Source organism: Pezoporus flaviventris, unplaced genomic scaffold (genome assembly GCF_033815535.1).
Source record: "Pezoporus flaviventris isolate CSIRO_AGI_PZ_B2104156 unplaced genomic scaffold, CSIRO_AGI_Pfla_v1 ptg000036l, whole genome shotgun sequence".
Taxonomy (NCBI): Eukaryota; Metazoa; Chordata; class Aves; order Psittaciformes; family Psittacidae; genus Pezoporus; species Pezoporus flaviventris.
Genome location: NW_026892584.1, coordinates 25,318,919 through 25,339,488, shown reverse-complemented (window position 1 = coordinate 25,339,488; position 20,570 = coordinate 25,318,919). Strand labels below are relative to the sequence as shown.

Below are 20,570 nucleotides of genomic sequence, written 5' to 3'. Positions count from 1 at the left end.
TTACCTGACATCCCAGCACATGCTCTACCTTTGTTCATTGCATCCAAGAGTGCAGGCACCAGTTTGAATGCTACAGCTCACCATCACTATTTTCACCATGACAGTGCCAAGACCATCCTAGCTATGCTGCTATGCAAACACACCATCTGTCCACTCTTCTGTCCCCTCAGATACTGCTTCCACTCACAGGATCACTTTAAGCTCAATCATCACATTACCAGTGCTCCAACAGCCCCTTCTCTTAATATTGTACTTAAAACGTAGGCATGTCCCTGATAGGATTGTATCCAGGCACGATCAGTCTATAAACCCTCCTTAGCACTATACAGTGACACAAACCATTGACATCATCTCCATTCTTACACTACTTCTACAGATACATAGCCATTGATACATAAATGACATCCCACGCTACACCTGTACATCCCAAACCTGATTCTACACACACTGACCCTTCCATGCTATTTTGTATACACTCCCTGCTCTGAAACCAACACAGTCATATGCACTGATAGCTACTCAGTCTGCAGGCAGACACCACTGTATTACACTCCTCATACACACCACCGGCTTCGAACACACATGAATGCCAGCAGATAGTCCTAATACTTTATCTCTGTACTCTGCTCTATATTCTGGCAAGCATACGTTTTTGCATGTGGTTTTGGTTCTGTTTTGGTTTGTGTTTTTTTCCAGTGTATGACTTTCGCATACACCTCTCCTTCTGGGCAATATGTCTCTCATCTCCCTATATGTTACTGCTCCAAGTATACAGTCTGTCTTTATATACTTAAACATAATCAGTTTCCATATACCACCACCACCTGCCAATTGTCTATTAACTACACATAGTTACTAATACACACACCCTCACACTTGCTCACTGCATCAACGCTCCTTCAACACAGCCATACATGTTAAATACTCAGTAATTGCTTATTGGCTGTAGCCACTCATGTCTGAGCATATCACACCTGTATGGAAACCAATCTGCCTCTTCATGTAAACTGTCACCTACTTTTGTCATGAATAGCAGGTCCACACGGCATAAATCTCACCACAGTGCATATACTGCTATATACTCCCTACTGCATCACTATGCTCAGCATCACACACACATCCTTACAACCTACTCATTTTACCATGCATACCCATCACCTCCTACAGTTTGCACATCTTGCTATCACTGTCTGCCCACCATCACCAGTATACATATTATCACTACCCACCACTTTAATACGCAGATACACACAGCATTACCATCAATTTGTGATAACCCATCAGCAGGAATTTATTCTCTCTAGCTATAGAGAATAAATATGTTTATCCCTATGCCCCTTATTACTACCACATACATGTAGCCTCTCTGAATATATGATTTTCCTCATATCAGTCATCACCTCCAATCAATATACACCTAGACACATTACGTTTAGCACATGCACAATTTTGCATGACCCGTAAGCAAGATGTTTCCTTTTCTTCTGTTACTAAAAAGCAGATGGTGAATACATATATATGTATATATACACACCTACACATAAATTTAATGATACTCTTTGTGACTTTGGAGGACTTTTTGTATTTATGTTCTAGTATAGAAATGAATTTACTGAGCAGCCTTTGCAAATGATCTTCCCATTCTTAGGATTATTGCTGTATATGAGTCTTCTAGCTTGATGTTGGAGCACTTGGGGATGTCACGCAAACTTTTCTCAGAAAATTCATCCTTACATTTGGGGTTTTAGAGGTTGCATCTTCCAGTTTACAGTGAAAGAAAAGGTTTATATTTAACTACAACTTGCAAAAGCTACTTGCTGTGTGCTATCTGACACTGCTCGAATCTCTTCAATTATGTAAATTCAGCTGGAGAATTATTTTCTTTAAAATTTATATTCTGGGAGAATATGAATCAGCTTTCAGTTGCTAATATGAGAAGGAGCGCAAATCAATAGCTGCAGACCCATCAACAAGAACATCTGGTTGATTGCAGTACTTTAGCGTGTTTGAAAACCTAAAGTCCAAATATAGTTCATTTTTTGTTTATGTGAGCGTTTGTTTTAAGGGGCATCTACTTATGGAGCATAGATTGAGGGGTTTCCTTCTTTCCATATAAACTGGCATTTAATGGTAGTGTGACTAGAAATGGGAATGCTTTCAGATTTAAGAACATGGGAGCAAAAAGCATTGGCTTTGAAACTATTTATGGTGGTTTCATCACCACAAAATTTCAATTCTTGTCTGCATGGCTCTCCCACTGCATTTCTATACATACAAACACAATCGTTCATGGCAGCATTTTAGACGTTTTAGTCATGTTTTGTCTATTTTAATTAATTACTTTTCAATGATAGCATTTGGCCATGTCCTGCACCCAGAAGGGTCAGTAAAATGTCTGCTGTTGAAATAGATGTGGGCATAGTGTTCTTTCTTACTGCAATGATTCAAAACAAATTATGTATAAATTGTAACTTCTTCAAGGGTACACCTCTCACAAAAGGAGGAAGGGCAGCTTGACCTTCTCAACACAGTCTGCAGGTCGGCCTACAACACAGGTAGATTCTTTCCAGTACCCCATTTTTGTAGCAACACCTGCCTCCCCTGAAAGGGTGGGAAAGAATTACCTTCCCAAAATTGTTACTTCTGGGCCATGCTAGAAAGCCTAGGACTAAAGCTCAGCCCAGGGTTAGGAGAGACATGAAAACCATAGCTCCAGTTGCAGTGTGGATGCAAGAGGGAGGACCAGTGGTTGGGGAGGCTGTGCAAAGAGCTTATGCCTGAACACTTTTCAGTCCTCTGGAACAATGCTAGGTGTCTCAGGGTACAGTTCATCCCATTCCTAGGCTTATGTTTAAAATCAGGAGAGAGGCAAAGCCAACAGCTCTAGCTAAAAGGGGCAAAGCCCAAAGCTCCAGCTGATGAAGCACTTCCCACTCATACTGGGAGCTCAATCCTTAATTTTCTTCCCACAGTTGAATGCTAGCACAGCCAACTCCATCTGAAGCATTTAAGGCAAGAAAGCCACTGCCACTCAGAAACAGCCTTCCTATGAACATTTCTCCTGCTGTTGGGGTAAGCCTGCCTCTCAAAACCTCCCACCTAAAAAACCCTACAAATGGCTCACAAGGCAGGTAATACATATTCTGTCAGTCGAGATGCATTTCACCTAGTGTCACTGTGTCTCGAGTATTGTGGTATGAAAAAGGAAACTATCAAGGCACTTAAAAGGAAGCCTATGATAATTTATTCAGTATTTAAAACCCACAAAAATACATGAATAATTTTCATCAGTAACTTTCAACTTCACAGCAGCGATGTGATAGCTCATGAAACTGTTCTCATTTGTCTACACTGTGAACCTTCAGCAAATTCAAGTGAGTTTTGGTAGGCTCAATCATTTCAGTGGGGTCCCACTGACTAATTCAGTTAAGTTATTTAGTTAAGTTATAAGTAGAGTTATTCAAACTGTAGATGCTGTGTGCACCATTCAAACCCTATATTTCATAAATCTTGCTGAGAAATTAATGAGTGAATGCTTTTACAAGCATTTATTTCTACAAAATAGCAAAATATTATATAGCTTGTGTAATTAGTTGAATTGTAATCTGTTACAGTTCTGCTAAAAGTCATTCAGTACCCATTTCAGTTGCATGGTTTTGGAGGTCATTTTTCATGACCTTTTGATTAAGATAAGTAGACAAGTTTGAGCTACTTAAACCACTCAGATGTAAATTCTGTTCTTGCTTATCACTGATATCACTGGAAGCGTTGTGAGTCAGCAGAGGTTTTAAATTTACATTAGAATGTCAACATATTTAAAAAGATTTCCCCTTTAATACAGCTTTTGTATCTTAGGTGCCATGATTCTTATTTTTGTTTTACTTTTAGCAGAGTGCCTAAACTTTATATCAATTTTAGTTACGGTTGAAAATGCAGTGCAAATAGATGGAAGTGATTCATTATAACGACATGTTAGAAAGCATTTTCTCCTAAAAGGAAAATTTTGTCTTTTGAACTTTACAATTATTTGAGAAATTAAAATCTATTCTGTAAAAACAGATGTTTTAAACCACATTCATCAGAGTCAAGCTGTTGCTTGTTGAACACAAAATGATTCTTTGTATCTTGATCCAGATGCATTTATGTCAGACTTAGCTGCTGAAAATGTTAGAATTCTGACAAAAATGGTGTTACATTGCAATCATTCCCACTTCATCACATTTTCTACTGTAGTAGTTAATAAGTGACACAGAGCACCACTGCTGAAATCAAGTATGTGGCAGAGTCATACAGCAAACTGCTCTGTGCCATTAATTTTTGTTTTCAGGAAAGCTGAGAGCTGCACACACGTGCTGACAGCATGCGCCATCAGTTCTCAAAGGCAAGGCTGCTGCCCCAGAGAGTGAGATAAGACATAGTGCCAGATTCTGATCTCAGACACACTTATCCAAATCTGAGTAATTCTATTGACTTTTAACTAACCAGGTTCATATTGATGTTATCAGTGGCTGGAACCTCAGTTTTCAACCCTTGCCTCCATTTAAAAAGTTACTTGATGACAAGAGTCAGCAGTAGGTGCAGCTGAAAGGCTACTATGTTTTGGCTGTAAACATAGCGAAGGACAAATTGTTTTTAGCGGATTTTCATCTTGCTTCATTAAAACCTGCTTGGAGCAGGGCAGATACTTGTACATAAAATCCTGTTGCTGCTTGATTAACTTGCATATTTTAAAAGAATGAAGGAGTTGTATATGTTGTTTTAGCTGAATAAATGGTATTTGAGAAGTCATGCTCCCCAAATAATACTACCTTTTCTATGCTATAATGTATATTGTAATGGAAAAAGCAGATGTCTTAAAAAAAGTAGTGCAACTATTCTCACAACTTTGAAGGGCATAAAGCAAATATTCATAGCAGGAACATAGCACACTTAATTTCTTACTTGGAATTAGGGCTATCTTCCAACTGGGAATGTCTTAATCTAGTGAAAAGTGCTGTATTTCTACTGACTTGCTGAGTGCTTATGTTAACTGAGCCTTGCCTCTGAGGTTTCACAGTGGTATGTGTTTTGTCCCAGGGCAGAATATTTATGACTCAGTTGCTAGTCATTTTTAAGGTGTAACTGATCAGACGGGACCCCAGTGTGTTTCCTGAAAGGGAAAGAAGCATAGAGTTGTGATTTGATACCTATGGACATTACTGACCATCTGAAAACATCCAGAGTTCAGATTACAACACTGGTGTCAGAGCTGATCTCACCTGTAATTACTTCTCCTTGGCAAGACCTGTATAATTTTAGATGTACAAGTTGAGGAGAAAATTAGGATCCAGTTACATATTTTGGGTAACCTTTCAAGGCCTAGCTAGCCTAAAGTACTTTATAAAACAATAAAATAGCTGCTGGTTTGCAATTTTTACCTATCAGTTGATCTTGGTCAAAATCATTCTATGTACTTCTGAGTATGGGGATTTGTCTTATAGGGAAACAATATTTTCTTCAGAGAAATAGTCATGATATTTCCACAAAGATTTGAGAGAATTTCATGTATTATCTTTACATTTAGCCCCTATAAAATTGCAGCACTTCACAATGCTTAATATGTATCACCATATTTAAACAAAAAAAATTGGAAATAATTTAGTTAGTTAGGTTTGGCACAAAAAGACATTTCACATGGTGAAAAATTGTAGTGTTGCTTACAGCAATTTTCTTTACTTTGTGTAGCTGTGCAGGATAAAATATCTAAAATTACTTATGGGTGAATGGGCAAAGCTCTTTGAAACTAAAAGGGGCTTCATCCATTGCCCCTAAAGAAAATTTTGCTCACTTGTCTTATTTCACCTGTAGAATAGAGTCACTTTTACCTATTACCTTTTCACTGCAAGAGTTAATAAATGAAAGTAAATGAAAACTTGTTAAAATCGGCATTGTCAAATGGAAATGTCAGAAACAACTTTTGATGGGACAAGCTTGCAATTTATTCACAAATTCATGTTATAATCCCCATGCTAAGAGTGTAGTGTGACCACCATTTTAATTCTGTGGACAATACTAAACCATTTTTAATTTCCTGCTTGTTCTTGCTTCTTTCTAAGCGTTGCTATAATTTTACTTATTCCCCACTGTGTAATCTTTGGGGTCTTGGAATTGTTTCATGTGGTACAAGTGACTAACTATAAACACTCTGTTTTGAAGAATCACTTAATCTTTAAATAGCTGTATTCATATAAGTTACAAGAATGAGAATTTTTCATCATTCAAGCAGAGATGGAAATGCGTATTTAGAGAAATTTGCAAACCCACTGAAAAATTTTTGGCTTGAAAGATGTCTGTAAAAGTGACCTTTCCCAATAATTTGATGAATGTGGCTCCTTGAACTATTTCACGACTTATTTAAACAAAAGCATCTGGGACATTTATGACTTTCACTGTGTTGGATAGTTTAAGCATAATTGCAAATAACTTGCTAGTTGAGGAAAGAGGTGTTAGGTTTTCTGCTCCTTGCCTTGTAGTGAAATACTTCCGTATAGCACATACTGTTCTCTGGTGCTTCTTCCAGATTACTTTCAAAATGGCTCCCTTATTAGTCTCTGCTAGACTCTTCAGGGTAATTGCTACGTTTAAATGCATGCTGGTTGGATACTGTTTGCCAGTGCTAAGTATTTATTTTGGCAGGCCTAAATACAGTCAGAGAATAAGTACTGCACTAAACGTATGAGCAAAATGAGGGGGTGATCAGTTATGAATGGAGTGGGCTGGGGAAATGGGAGTTGCTGTTTGCATGCAAACAACTTTAAGACAGGAAATATTGCTATGAATATTTCAGACAACAGAGTAAATTTATAGGATAACCATAGCTCTTGTATGGTATCCAGTTAAATTTTATTATTTATTTCATCTAGCTTGTGAAAAGAGTTCTCACTGTGTGAGTTTTCATTTAAAAGTCATATGAATAAATAATACAGGGCTTCCTGATGGATAACTTCTCAGTCTTCTAAAACGTATTAATAAAGGAAACAATTGTTAATTTACAGTAAATCTTGTTAAAAATTGATGTTCATTATAATTTGGCATGTAATTGTTTCTTTTTACTTGGGAGCAATGGGAAGCTATTTTTATCACGTAAATGATAATACACAGTTAAAGGGGAATATGGCTACCAACAATTGAAGTAGCAGTGTACATCATATGGTGACAGCACATCTCTAGTTTGTGTTTTTTGACATTTGAGTCCACCTGCAAAAGACTGACTGAAGAAAAGCATAATCCTTGAGTTAGCTTTGGTTATCTAGCTATCTGTGGGGCTTGTACATCTCTGAAGACAGGATTTGGGGCACACTATTTTGAACATCTAACAGTCACTGAATATATTTCAGATTTTTCCTTTATTACCTGTTATCATTGGTATTCTGATGTCCTGTACTTTAAATAGCCACAGTGCTACTACAAAAAGGGTATACAAAGATGCTTTTATGATCTCATATATATAAGACATAAATAACTCTGTACAGTGTGAAATAATGGAAAATCGATAATGAATACATCATTGGAAGCATATCCAAATATGTTCTGTTAAATAGGGCATGCTGTCATAGATTTATAGGGAAAATAGTGAGGAAAAATTTCCTTACAGGCTCTCAAACTACATAAATAGACTTTTCCATTCATTCAGGATGACCTGCAGATACAAGGTTTGTAAATGCTGCCACTGACTTGAAACCACAGGGCAAACATAAAATTGCCACTGCAGCAAAACTCAGAAGTTGATATCTTACTGTGTATAGACACCTAGTTCTTAAATTTCATTATGATTTTTAATCTTCTTTGAAACCTGAAGATAATTTTACACTGATGATTTTTTAATGGAGAACTTCAGTTTTTGCTCCTTTAAAATGCAATAGAAGCAAGATGCAGTATTTAATAAAGGTCTTTTAAATATCCACGTTTTTCTCAAGAAGCCTTAGATACTGAAGTTTAGTAAAATATCAAAGATCATCAACCTCTGAATATGATTAAAAGTGTGTTTGCTGAGTACATTTATTTTTTTTAATTATAGAAACTTACCACTGAGCTCTTACACTGGAAAGCTATGCTGAGTGTGGTGCTGAATTTTGTGTTTAATAATTTATCCTCCTTTAGTATTCAATCTCATTTGTTCAAAATCTCTTCTTTTGTAGTTCTTCTATTTGGTTATGCAAATGGTTCTTATTAAGTGATTCCAAAAGTTATGTAGCTTACAAAACTAAGGAAATTGTGTCCCCATATATGTAATATGTTACATGTATATATAGTGTATTGAACAAGGTAAATGCTAGAAAGAACATTTGAGAAAACACCACGATGAAACAGAAAATCCTCACTTTCAAATCCCACTCCAATGAAAATATTTGATGTAGTCCCTGATGGTATATCATGCAGTAAAACATAAGCAGTCCTTTCCAGCCTGACATGATCGAAGGTTTATCTTGCATGGTTTATTAAGTTGAAGGGCTTTTGTTTAATTTTCTATGCGTCCAGATAAAAAGCCAAAAGACAGTTTTCAGTTCAGACTGGTTTTGGTGGGGTTTTGCCTTTTTGTTCTGTTTTATTTTTTGCTTGGTTGGTTTTGTTTTGTTTTGTTGTGTTCTGATTTTAAATAGAGCTTAATACCTCAAAATGCAGTTGCAACTCAGAAGAGTTGAAACCTGGCCCCATGCAGATGCTTCAGGATTAAACTCTGCAGTAATTCAGCACCTTCATTGATTTCGCCCATACTGAAAGTCCACCTGGAATCTGTGGACTGTGAAACAACAAAGTGTATCATATGTAACATGTGTTCACATCACTGCCTCATAGCATGCACAGGGGACAAATAGAATCTTCATGTAGGCTGAAAACTCAGCTGCATGTCCTGAGTGAAGGTACTATTAGTCATTCCCACAGGCAATGTCCATCTCTATCTGTAATTTTATTTTTACCTCTATTTAAAACCCAGACTACTTGTTTTTAATTTCTCACCTATGCATATCATCTTCTTTGACACAAAATATATAAATTGTTGTTTCATTTCCTTCATGCTATCTACTATCTACCATCTTATTTATTCAGATAATTTTCATACAGGAAAGGATTTTGCCATATTCAACACTATCTGAAGGAGAAGATGACTAGGTGAAGGTCATGAAGCAGGCAGGGATGGTAAATGGTTGTTTCATCTCTGTTTCATGGTCAATAATGCACCTCATGTCATCCTATCATCTCAGAATGCAAGCCGGGTGTGATAATATATAAATAAAATACAATAAGGAAGAGAGTTTTCAAGTATATATTTTTGGTTAGAATATATTCAGAGCTGAGCTCTTGGATAACAAGAAAATAAATGTTATAGGCAGCATCCATATCTACCTTCCTATATTAATAATGACTCAGGTTCCTTTCAGATCTTACCCTTTGGTAGTGGGAGAAAGCCTGCATCTTTCCACTCCATTTCCCCAAAATGTTCTGAGAGCTTCAGAGTATCATTCTGCCAGCCTCTTTGTGAGCCATGCTGGTAGGAGTCCTCCTTGCCCTTGTCTCTCCTTCTCTCCTCTGTTCTCTCTTGCCTTTCTCTCATCGGTCTTTATGGATGAAGCCAGAACCACTTTAGTAGTCTCTTTAACAGCAATTGCGAACACTTGCAAAAAGTGGTATTTGAGGCCCAGTTTATATTAGCAAGTAGTGCAGACCAGTAAGAATAAATATGTAGAATGAAAGAGTTAGGGAGGAGGTCTGGATGCCACATTGCACATTATTTTAAATTTCCGACTAGCGCAAATCTGTCAGTGATTTAGTGCCAGTTTGTGGTGGCAGTACACCAGGTGTGCTTCTGGAACACATACTCGGTTTCTGCAACTCAGGCAACACTACACAGTGTGAATCAAAGAAGACTAAATAGTGTTACTAGGAGATACACTGGAAAAGTGACCCAATTAACCACTGATTGAGACACAGTCTGAGAGCTTCATTACGGTATTTCATGCACTACTTCTCTCATGATGAATAGATACAGAAGGTCAGTCTCTGTGTTTTATATATACAGAACACTACTTTGAGTGTCTGTTCAAGGGATGGGAGACCTTCTCTATATCCCTCTGTATTTGTGTGTGCTGAGAAACAAAATTTTTATACAACCATCCAGATTTAGCTTCTTTCATTTTTATCTGTTTTCCTGTTTGCTGTCAGCCTTGTGCATCTCTTCCCCAGGATTTTGCATCATTCTCTTTTTTTATGCCAAGCAGTCTAGGGGTTTGTACTGTTGGACCTAATGGATTATGTTTCAAAGAATATATTTAACAAGTTTTCCATCCTGTGAAATCTGCTTGTCTGTAGGATGCCATGCAGTTCATTTTCCCAAATGCCTTTGTTATTGCTGCCTCTGAGATCAAACACATGAATAACTGAGAAAATTAAGAGCCGTGCACTGTTAGTAGCCTTAGGAGTAGTTTACGTAATCTAATATTTTGCTCTCTGAACAGATAATGGCAACCACTACTGCAGTGTCTGAGAGCTGAGCCCTGGGGGTGTTTAGGTACCTAATTCCCACTGCATTAGGTGCCTAAGCCACAGGCATGCCTGTGTGTCAGTCTGCATTTTAGTAGCCAGCAGTCCCTGCTCTCAGCTGCTAGCTAACCCTGCTGCTAGTCTTTAAGCTCTAGGGGAAACCATAAGGCTGGACTGTGAGAACAGAGGTCTTCCTCTATGTGTTCTGTAGGCATGGCCAAAGTGACTGAGTGCCTGGGGCTCAGACACCAGCAGAGCTACATAAGAGATGAGAACTGGGAGACAGCTCTGGCTTTCAAAATGCAAACAAACATATCAGTCGAATCCAGATTACACTCACTGTTTTGCAGTTTTTCAGGATTCCCACAAGGACTCCTATGCAAGAGGAGGGGAATAAATCTAGAGGTGTTTACTTTTTTCTCTTATACAACAGAATGAATAAAAGATGTTAACTGTTTTAAAATACTCAAAATAAGATGTATGGTAAACTGGTCCAGCTGTGGGAAAACTTCAGGGAATGAAGTGGAGCCAGTACTTTATTTGGGGGACACTGTGTAGGATGAACAAATAACTCAGCATTCCCTGTACTGTTGGAAATAAACACATCACATTGTGTTAGTACATGATTATCAAATAATAAAACCATGTCTATAAAGATGGGGTGTTCTAAATAGGTTAGAAAGAATACAGATTTTGTTTGGTACTTTACAGCTCTCATAGCTTCCATAAACTGAACAGCTATCTGCAAATATGAGAAATATATGTGGAGATAATTCTTAACTAGACTATACCAATAACAGTGGTGAAAAAAAACAACTGTGAGTGCTATTGCTTCCCATTTGTATCTTGACATCAATTTCTGGAACAGTTTCAGGATGGGCAGTGGGCAGGATCAGTGGGCACGATTCTGGTGGACAGAAAAGTTCTGAGATTTTTTTTCCTCAGTAATCATGGTGGATTAAAGATGCAAAATTCTTTTCATGACCATTATCATGCTGTGGGAAAAGCAGAATGATTTTCAGACTTCTGAATTTGAGTTGATCGACCAGTGAGGATTTTGTTTAATACTAACTACAGAAGAACAGGGAGGGGAGGATTTACTGAAGGCATTGTTTGGCACTCTTTTCCTCGTGAGTGTTTTTAATCTGCTTCTGACAGCTCCTCAGATCAGCTCTGATGCTGCCATCTTTATACACCTCAGGTATCACCTTAAGCCACACAAACTGGTCTGAAATGGATTTTGCAACGTTACCTTGAGTATTGATTGCAGAATTTGGCCTTTTGAAATAGTTATTTGGCATTTAATATTCCCCTAATCCTGAAAGTTGGCCTTTCAGAAAAAAATAAAGGAAAATGTTTATTATTGACTATTCATCATAAAAACCCTTTACTCATCACTTCACTGGCTTTGACATTATACTAATTAGCAAATCCCATTGCAGGTTTAAGGCATAATTGAATGGCAACAATTCTACTGACCTCAGTCAAAGAATTATCAGACTCATTTTCTGATGTGGAGAAAAAAATATACAAGTCAGTTTTGGAGACTGCTACCAATTAGATGCTGTGATCATTTTAAAGCTTTTGTCTTGTCATCTTAAAATAAAAGCCCTTTCACAAAATAGATATAAAATAGATTCAGAAGACTGCTACAGACACCTGTCTCATCTTTTAATTACTCATAAGATGCTAACACCTGATTTGCCAAGATATTTGCCTGAAACCTTGTATTCTATTTTTAGGAATAGAACACCAGTCTTAAAGAAGCAGCATCATTATTTTAAGGCGTACAGATCTGGAGAGAAATAACTGTCTTCACTGCTGTCTTCAGCAATGTGAGCTATGTATTGATTAATGGGTTAGATTCCTGCTGAATAGTGATTGACACCAGAGGCAAGTCAGTACTTGACATCCTAATGGATAAAATCCTCATTAGGCATCTATAACTTGACAGGCCTATCTAAGCTCCCCTGCAAAGATTACAGGGCTGAAGAATTACTAAAATATGCAGTGCACTTTGTTCCAGGTTGGGTTAATTAAAGCTCATTGTAAAACAATGCTATTTCTTTCTACAGCTATGCAGAGACACGGTGAATACACCTGAGTTCCTTTCTGCCAGGGTCCAACTTTCCTGCTCAGCACTTTTCAGCAGTCATAATTCACAAGAGCCTCCCAGTGGGCTGCAAGATTTCCAGCCTTTCTGTGCTTTGCCACTCCTTCAGGAAAACAAGGTGGAGGTAGCTGCAACAGCATTTCTTGCTATCCTGTCTTAAAAATGAAAAGTGGATTTAATCTGTGATTTTTTTAATTAAAACTCCAACACATTCTTTGCACTTGCAGTTTTAGCCCTGCAGAGTTGTTATTTGTGAACCTTATGTTGAGCTGGACTGAATGGTAAACTCTCAGCATTTTAGGATAAATATAAACAGGAGCTGATGGGATAGAACGGTATGTGCTGTAGTATCAGCTAAGAATATAAAGAGTTGTTCTTCAAAAAGTTATGAATAAAGTAAAAGGGAAATGGATTTCGCAGCAATAGCCATTGACCTTCTTTCTCCTTTCTGCCTTGCAGTTTAATGAGTCAGTTATGAATCATCTGAACACTGTAGCACCGAGTTCTTACTTCACCATATTTTTTGCTCTATGCATATTTCTTATATATTCAGTCCCTAATTTTAGCATTGATTTTACTCATGATTTTATGGTCTGCGTGAATTTATTTTTTTTCTCATAAGAAAAGCAGTAAATAATCCTCCTAAGTGCAGTTTGAATTCACATGTAGGTACAAAACCATGTTAATATTTTTCTGTTGTATGTGTCTGAAACGCTTACTCAAAAGAATTTCATCTTTACTATGAGCTAGTTGGTCTATTTAAGATGAATTTTCTACAAACACTCCAAAACAATGTATTAGTACCTTCAAAGTATTTAAAGATAGAGATAGGAAATTGTATTTTTAACCTTTTAAAGTTTTAAACTTTTTACTTTATGTAACATTTTTAATTCCTACCTTGGTGAACTGCTAGATTTTCTGGGTGTGTACATGGATGCAGGAAGATTTACTGGATTTTAGAGTGTCGTGGTTTAAACCCAGTCAGGTAATTCGTTCGCTCACTTCCCCCCTTTCTTGCCCTCCCCATGCTCCCGGAGGGACAGAGAGGAGAATCGAAAAGAATGCAACTCCCATGGGTTGAGATAAGAACAGTTTAGTAACTAAGGTATAACACAAATCACTACTGCTACCACCAGTAATTATAATGATAAAGGAAATAACAAGGGAAGAGAATACAACACCTCACCATCAGCCAACCTATAACTCGCCCCCCCCCCCCCAGCCCGACCAAGCTCCGACCCATACCTCCTCCAACCCTGCAGTCTCCCAGCCCTTCTGGCTAACTCCCAGTTACATCCTGGGCATGATGTGCTGTGGTATGGAATACCTCTTTGGTCAGTTTGGGTCAGGTGTCCTGTCTCTGCTTCCTCCCGGCTTCGCCTCCTCCCTGGCAGAGCATGAGGCTCACAAAGTCCTTGGCCAAACCAAAACATCCTTGTTATCAGCTCTGTTCCCGAGCTGAAAGTCAAAACACTGCACTGCACCAGCTACCAAGAAGGAGAAAAAATGACTGCTACTGCTGAACCCAGGACATAGAGACCAAGAAATACACCCCAAAAGGCTTTCCTCCTCTGCTTTATAAGCTGACAATGGATTGAATTGTACCCTGTACTTTGAGATATGGGGGAAAAACAGGTCTATGAAACATGCAGCATAAGTTGTGGAAGCTGTCACTTTGGTTCATCACTCATCCGTCTGACATATTCAACAATCTCTACACTACAGGAAAGCCCTCAGTGTCCAGTGTTGCTTGGGTAATGTGAAAATAATACAGTCCAAAAGAGAAATTAGTGTGTATTTTCCCCATTTAGAGTCAGGGTGCAAGCAAGCAAAATGACTGAGCTGGTCTGAGAACAGCCATTCTTCATTTTTTAAGACTGGTTCCCTGAAGGCAGGAGTAATGTGGATCCTCTGGTGAACAAAACTGACCAAAGTCCTATAGATGCTTTAGAGCAGAAGCCATGACTGTCTTGGGACAAACTACAGATATAGTGCTGAGAAGGCTTGTTTGGAACAAACAGAAGTTTGAAGCTACAATTTGATGATTACTGCACTGATTGATCCTGACATTTGTTTTAACAAAGTGTTCTTATTAGATCAGCTGAAAGAGCCATGCTCATTGTTTCATTGTGATATCATTCCAGAAGTCCCCTTTGTTCTTCCATTAATGATGTGAAAACACAGCTCCCACAGCACTGGAAGGGCAGGGAATTTAATGACGTTGAGACTGCCTTGGGCATTGGATAGCTGATTTTAAGTTGTAGTATGCATGCTGTTTTGTGTTTTCGTGTCAGCCTCACAATTTGATCAAGCTCTCCTTTTATTCAACTTCATATGTTCCTTGATTGTTGACACTTAAGGAGAGTTTTTATTTTTTATCAGTGGCTCTGTCAGTTTTGCATTTTACATTAGGAATTCAGTTTTACATTTTAAATTCTTAGTTGCTAAGACCTGACACAGACTTTTTAAAATCACACTCTTACAGACTATTAGTTTTACAGTAGCAATAATCCTGGTGAAATTGATTTATTACAGCAATTATGGCCAATTTCAGGTTTGCTACCAAGTCAACCGCTGTCAGCATGCCTTTGTAATTCACCAAGTCCTTAATTATAAATAATAATTATAAAGTAGAGCATGCTTCAATGTTGATTAAGAGTGGTTATATTCAAATATTGTATTTTCAATGTGAGGGCAGTTAGGCTTACTTAAGCACTGCATGATCATTCAATTGACCTTTATGACTTGTCAATGAAATAAGAAAATAAATATATTTTTTAGATGCCTTGAAAAGCTTAACTCTCACCAAGTCCCTCTAGGCAAAGATCAGAAATTTTATGGAATCATAGAATACACAGTTGGAAAGGACCTCAAAAACTATATGGTCCAGCCTTTCTTGGCAAAAAACACAGTCTAGGCAAGATGTCCCAACACCCCATCCAGCTGAATCTTTAAAGTGTCATGCTGGAAACCCACCACTTCCCTGGGGAGATCATTTCAATGGCTGATCTCATTGTGAAAAATTTTCCTCTTGTGTCCAACTGGAAGCTCCCTGGGAGTAACTTGTACCTGTTACCCCTCATCTTTTCCATGTGACTCCTTGTAAAAAGGAGTCTCCATCTTCTTTGTAGCCACCCTTTAAATACCAGAACATGATGATAAGGTCTCTCCTCAGCTTTCTTTTCTCAAAACTGAACAAGCCCAGATCTCTCTGCCTTTCCTCTCACGGTACACTTCCCAGTCCTTTGCGGCTCTTCTCTGGATCCTTTCTAGCCTGTCCACATCTTTTTTGTGTAGTGGGGACGAAAATAAACACAGTATTCCAGATATGGCCTGACAAGTTCTGAATGGGATAATGCCATGTTTATCTCTGCTGCTGATGCCCTAATTGATGTAACCCAACATCCTGTTGACTTTCTCTGCTACAGTTGCATACTGTTCACTGATATTGAGCTTGCTGTCCACCAGGACTCTCCCTTTCCGTAGAGCTGCTTTCCAGCAAGCAGATCCCAGACTGTGCTGCACTCCTGGATTATGTTTACCCAGGTGCAACACCTTACACCTGAGGGACCCCAGTAGTGACAGGTCACCATCTTGAAAAGGAGCTATTCACCATCACCCTCTGGGTGTGGCTGGTCAGCCAGTTCCCCACCTACCATACAGACACTTGTCTAGATGGTGAAGTATCGATTTCTCTAGGAGGAGGCTGTGGGAAACTGTACTTAAAGCCTTGGAGAAATCCAAGTAGACAATGCCCACCCCTGGCCCTGCATCACCTGAGCAGGTTACTTTGTCATAGGTTTGTCAAGCATGATTTCCCCTTGGTGAATGATATTTTTTCCCCTATAACAAACTACATGCATTCTAAGATTTTTTTTCCCCATGTTTCTGTAAAACATTAGGTCACCTGTAGGCAGACATAGAGCACAGAGTCAAATAGCCCAGCTCTCCCTGACCTGAGATTACAAGCCTTGTATATGGCCATACCTGATGAAGTGACATATTTTCACAGAAGTGACATATTTTCACTTTAGAAAAGTTCTCATTTTTCTCTATATTATATGGTTTTGTTCCACTGCTGTGATCACCTGAGTATCTCATTGCAACAAAACTACTGTAAATTCAAGTATAAGTGGTGTTTGGTCATCTCCTATCCTCTGCCCATAGTGTGCAACTGCTAAATCTTCTGAGAAAAGAAAGACTTCAGTTTAATTATGCTTTGTGATTTGAATAGACAGAATTTATTTGCTTAGCAAGAGGTCTGACTGAATGATCCCTGTGAGATGTAATCTCTATGAATCTATGAAAAGATCTTACTGTGTTTTCTTCAGTAGCACCAGCCGCCCCTTCCTATGCTCAGCTCCCATCATAGTAAAGAGGAAAAGGGAGGGAAGGAAGTGGGTGTGAGAAGTACCTGCATTTCATCTTTCCCTTTTACCTTCCACAGGGTCTGGATGGCGGAAAAAGTACAACCATCCATCACAGCTTATGATTGTTGTCTTCCTTCAATTATTTTAGAAATTACTTTACTAATGTTCAGTGAGCCTGAGAAAAGTCCTTGTCCTGTTATCCTGCAGAGACATAATAAAACAGACTTCTCAACTCAAACACTTTACAGTCCAAAATGTCAGAAATCAGAGAGCAAAAACGCATTACAACTTCCTCAAGAAGCTGGGGAAATGAGAGAATGAGGACTGGAGTTTTGAACATATTTTGGTGTTTATACATTGGAATACTGGTGGGCTAAATATACATAGAAATATAAGCCTTAGAGACATAATTTCTCCAATTACTGTAAATTAATTGCAATTATACTTTAAAATATTACTAGCAATTTAAAAAGGCTTTTAGATGAAAAAAATTAAAGCAAAGGTCTGTACTAATAAAACTTAATGGTTCTGTGCACTAGTTGTTAATTGGGCAACCTTCAACAGGAAGGATTTTTGCATATAGGCCATTCATATGAGCTTTATAAATGCGAGGCAGCAGAACAGTAGAAACTTGATGAGGTGTTCCTTTGTCTCAGGTTTGCTAAGCAGAAAAAGAACTCTCAATAATGGCTCACAACAGTGGCTCTGTGGCCAGCATACTTAGAGGGAAAAGGACTGTTTCGAGTTCTTGTCAGGCAAGATTAATTCAAGCTAAATGAAATAAGAAAGATTACAGCTTTTCAAAGTAGTTATAATTAAACCTGGCTAGCACCAGATGTCACCAGTTAAAGGGAACACAGAGTGAGTGTGCCCAGTTTCTTGAAATACTGTGGGGACATTTAATAACAAAACTTACTCTTCCATAAATTGTAGGCTTCATCAAGGCTATACACCAACTCGACAGGGTTTTGGTTGTCTGAATTTCATGACTCGACAAAGGAAAGGGTTCAGTTGCTGAAATAGAACGTAGAAGCATAAAAGATACCACCAGACCAGGATTGTAAATTGAGTTCCCACAGTTTTTTCTGTGACTACCTAGGGGAACCAAAAAACTGTAGGTCCTATCCAAATCATTATTAAAATTCCACAGACACATGGAACTTTTTTCACGCAAACGTACAGAACTGCCCCATCTCTTCAGTCTAGCACCTAGCTCACTGCTATGGCTGGCAGAATTCCACAACTTAGCCGTTCCCCTACTTCGACATCCTAAGATCTGTGGGCAAGGACACAAACATATCTCACATCTTAACAAAATGAGAGAAAAATCTAACATGTGCTGGTAAGGCTGAGTTTCTCAAGGAGACCAACTTGCTTAAAACACAGAAAATTCTTGCACAAGAAGTGGAAATCCTCTATCTTGAGCCTAGACTAATATGAATTATTATCTTCTATCAAGGCATCCATATGAATACCTGCTGTTGTGGATAGGACAAGTTTCATATCAGATTGTTTACTCAGTTTTAAAGATGATTGGAAGGAAATGGTTAATCACTGCTGTAATCTCAGCTCATTTCAGCACAATCTATAGAAAAGAACTTGTGAGGGGGGCAGTTTGCTTTATTCCTGACACAAAGCCTTCTGTATATTACATTTCAACTTGTCAAGCGGATGGGGATTCAACACAAATGCAAGCTTGTATCTGTCTGTATTTCTTATATCAGTCTTTATATAGGCTCCTGGCTTCTGTAGCTGCTGCTGTTGTTTATATTTTTAGCATACCTTTGTATTTGTATGCAACAACCATGCTAAATGAAGATTTATGCATACAAAGAGTGATTGAAAACACCTCAAGACAAAAGCCTGAAGAAATAGATATAATAAATGTCTTCTTGATCTTTAAGGCTTTGCTGTTGCAACCATTTAAGCACATATAATTTATTTTATTAAGTCCTGTGTTTTCACTATGCTTACAGGTGTGAACAACATTAACAGCATTTATATTAATTGCAGGACTAAGGCTGAAATCTAGAAATGACACAACTGCATTAGTTATCTGTCATTGCTCGCAGGAAAAAAGTATGGTATCTGTAAGGCATTAAGCCATGTTGTGTGCCCTGGACAAAATATCTTGAGGTCTAGCTGGTAGCTTTTTTTGATGAAGTAAGAGCTGCTGGGTGGCATAAATGTATCAATCAGACACATGTAAACATTAGGCTTTATTTGGTATCCAGCTAAAACACAAGAAAATGCTTCTTTGCTATCTGCTTCTTTATGATTAGAGACATTTTAAAAACACTTCTTAGCATCGCATCCAGCAGACCTCTTCATAAAAAGAGCTGAATAATATGTTCATCAGTGACAATGTGGGGCTTTCTTTAATACAAAAATAATGAAAAATCCTGTCATAGCTGCATGTGTAAGAAAATTTTGCTGGCCATATTATGTAATAGGTAAATCTGAATTGGTTTATTGTAGTCTGAAAGGTAAAAAAAGATGAATTTGGGAAATGTGAAGAAGTAGCTTGTTCATGTGCCCCTGAGCCCTTCATCTTTCAGCCTATAGCTGAAAAGTCTAAAAAAATTATCAGCTGCAGCCTTCATGCAAGCAGGCAGAAAGTAGATGTTCTCAGTCAGCCAGATCTTAAGGCTTTAAAGACCAGTGCATTGAATTAAAACTAGGCTCCGATGGATGGCCAATGTACAATTTAGAGATTAGTATAATGCTTTTCATCTCTCTGCTCTGGCAGACCACTACATTTTGAATCAGCTAGTTTCCAGGCAGCCTGCAAGCTCGGTCCTAGCAGGCATCACTGCCTCCTGTGACAAAGATGTCACCATCAATCCCAGAATGTAGTCTTGCATCTTAGGAAAAAGGCTCCAGCCTTTTAGCCTGCCCAAATGGCAAAAAGCATTTCTGGCTACAGTTACTATTGGAATACATGAGCAAAAAGGAATCAAATCACCTTGAAATTTGGACCACTAAAGAGACATAAAATGTCCTGAAGCTTGAAATATCACCCAGTGGTGTTAAATCTCACAACTGTGCTGTTATTTTTATATCTGAATGAGAGACTATTTCTCAAATATCAAGGAGTATTGTAAAGAGCAGCAGCAGCATCTTACTGTGAAGATGGCATTCACTGTATTTGTGTGGAAAGTAATGACTTCTATAAAAGGACAACTAGATGGAATAAGACCAAAAAGCTCTTTTTTTTTTGTTTTTTGTTTTTTTGTGTGTGTTTTTTTCCTGGGAAGAAGAGTTGTACAGATGTAGGTATTTTTCTATTTCTTGTTTTTGCCTAATTACCTACCACAGCTCAATATTGCCAATGTTTGACTTAGCAGCTACTAGGAGAGTAAAGTGCTGTGGATTGACTATACTGAAAATACACAAGATTTAATCACAATCCTCAAGAGAAAATCCTTTTTTTTTTTTTTTTTGGTATTCCAGATGAACTTCATTAATCTACAACTACTTATTAAACATTGTCCACCAATGCAGTGTACCTGAAGGAAGAGGCTGTCTAATGATTTAGTTACTACTCTCCCAGATTCAAGAAGATATTG

At 38.1% G+C, this 20,570-nt stretch overlaps 1 protein-coding gene and 1 long non-coding RNA gene across 2 annotated transcripts in view; both read right to left on the bottom strand.

Annotated features, from left to right (window-relative positions):
• The window catches only part of LOC133274399 (uncharacterized), a 733,952-nt gene that overhangs the window by 125,831 nt on the left and 587,551 nt on the right, over nucleotides 1-20,570 (bottom strand). The window lies entirely within an intron of this gene.
• The window catches only part of TTC6 (tetratricopeptide repeat domain 6), a 158,708-nt gene that overhangs the window by 844 nt on the left and 137,294 nt on the right, over nucleotides 1-20,570 (bottom strand).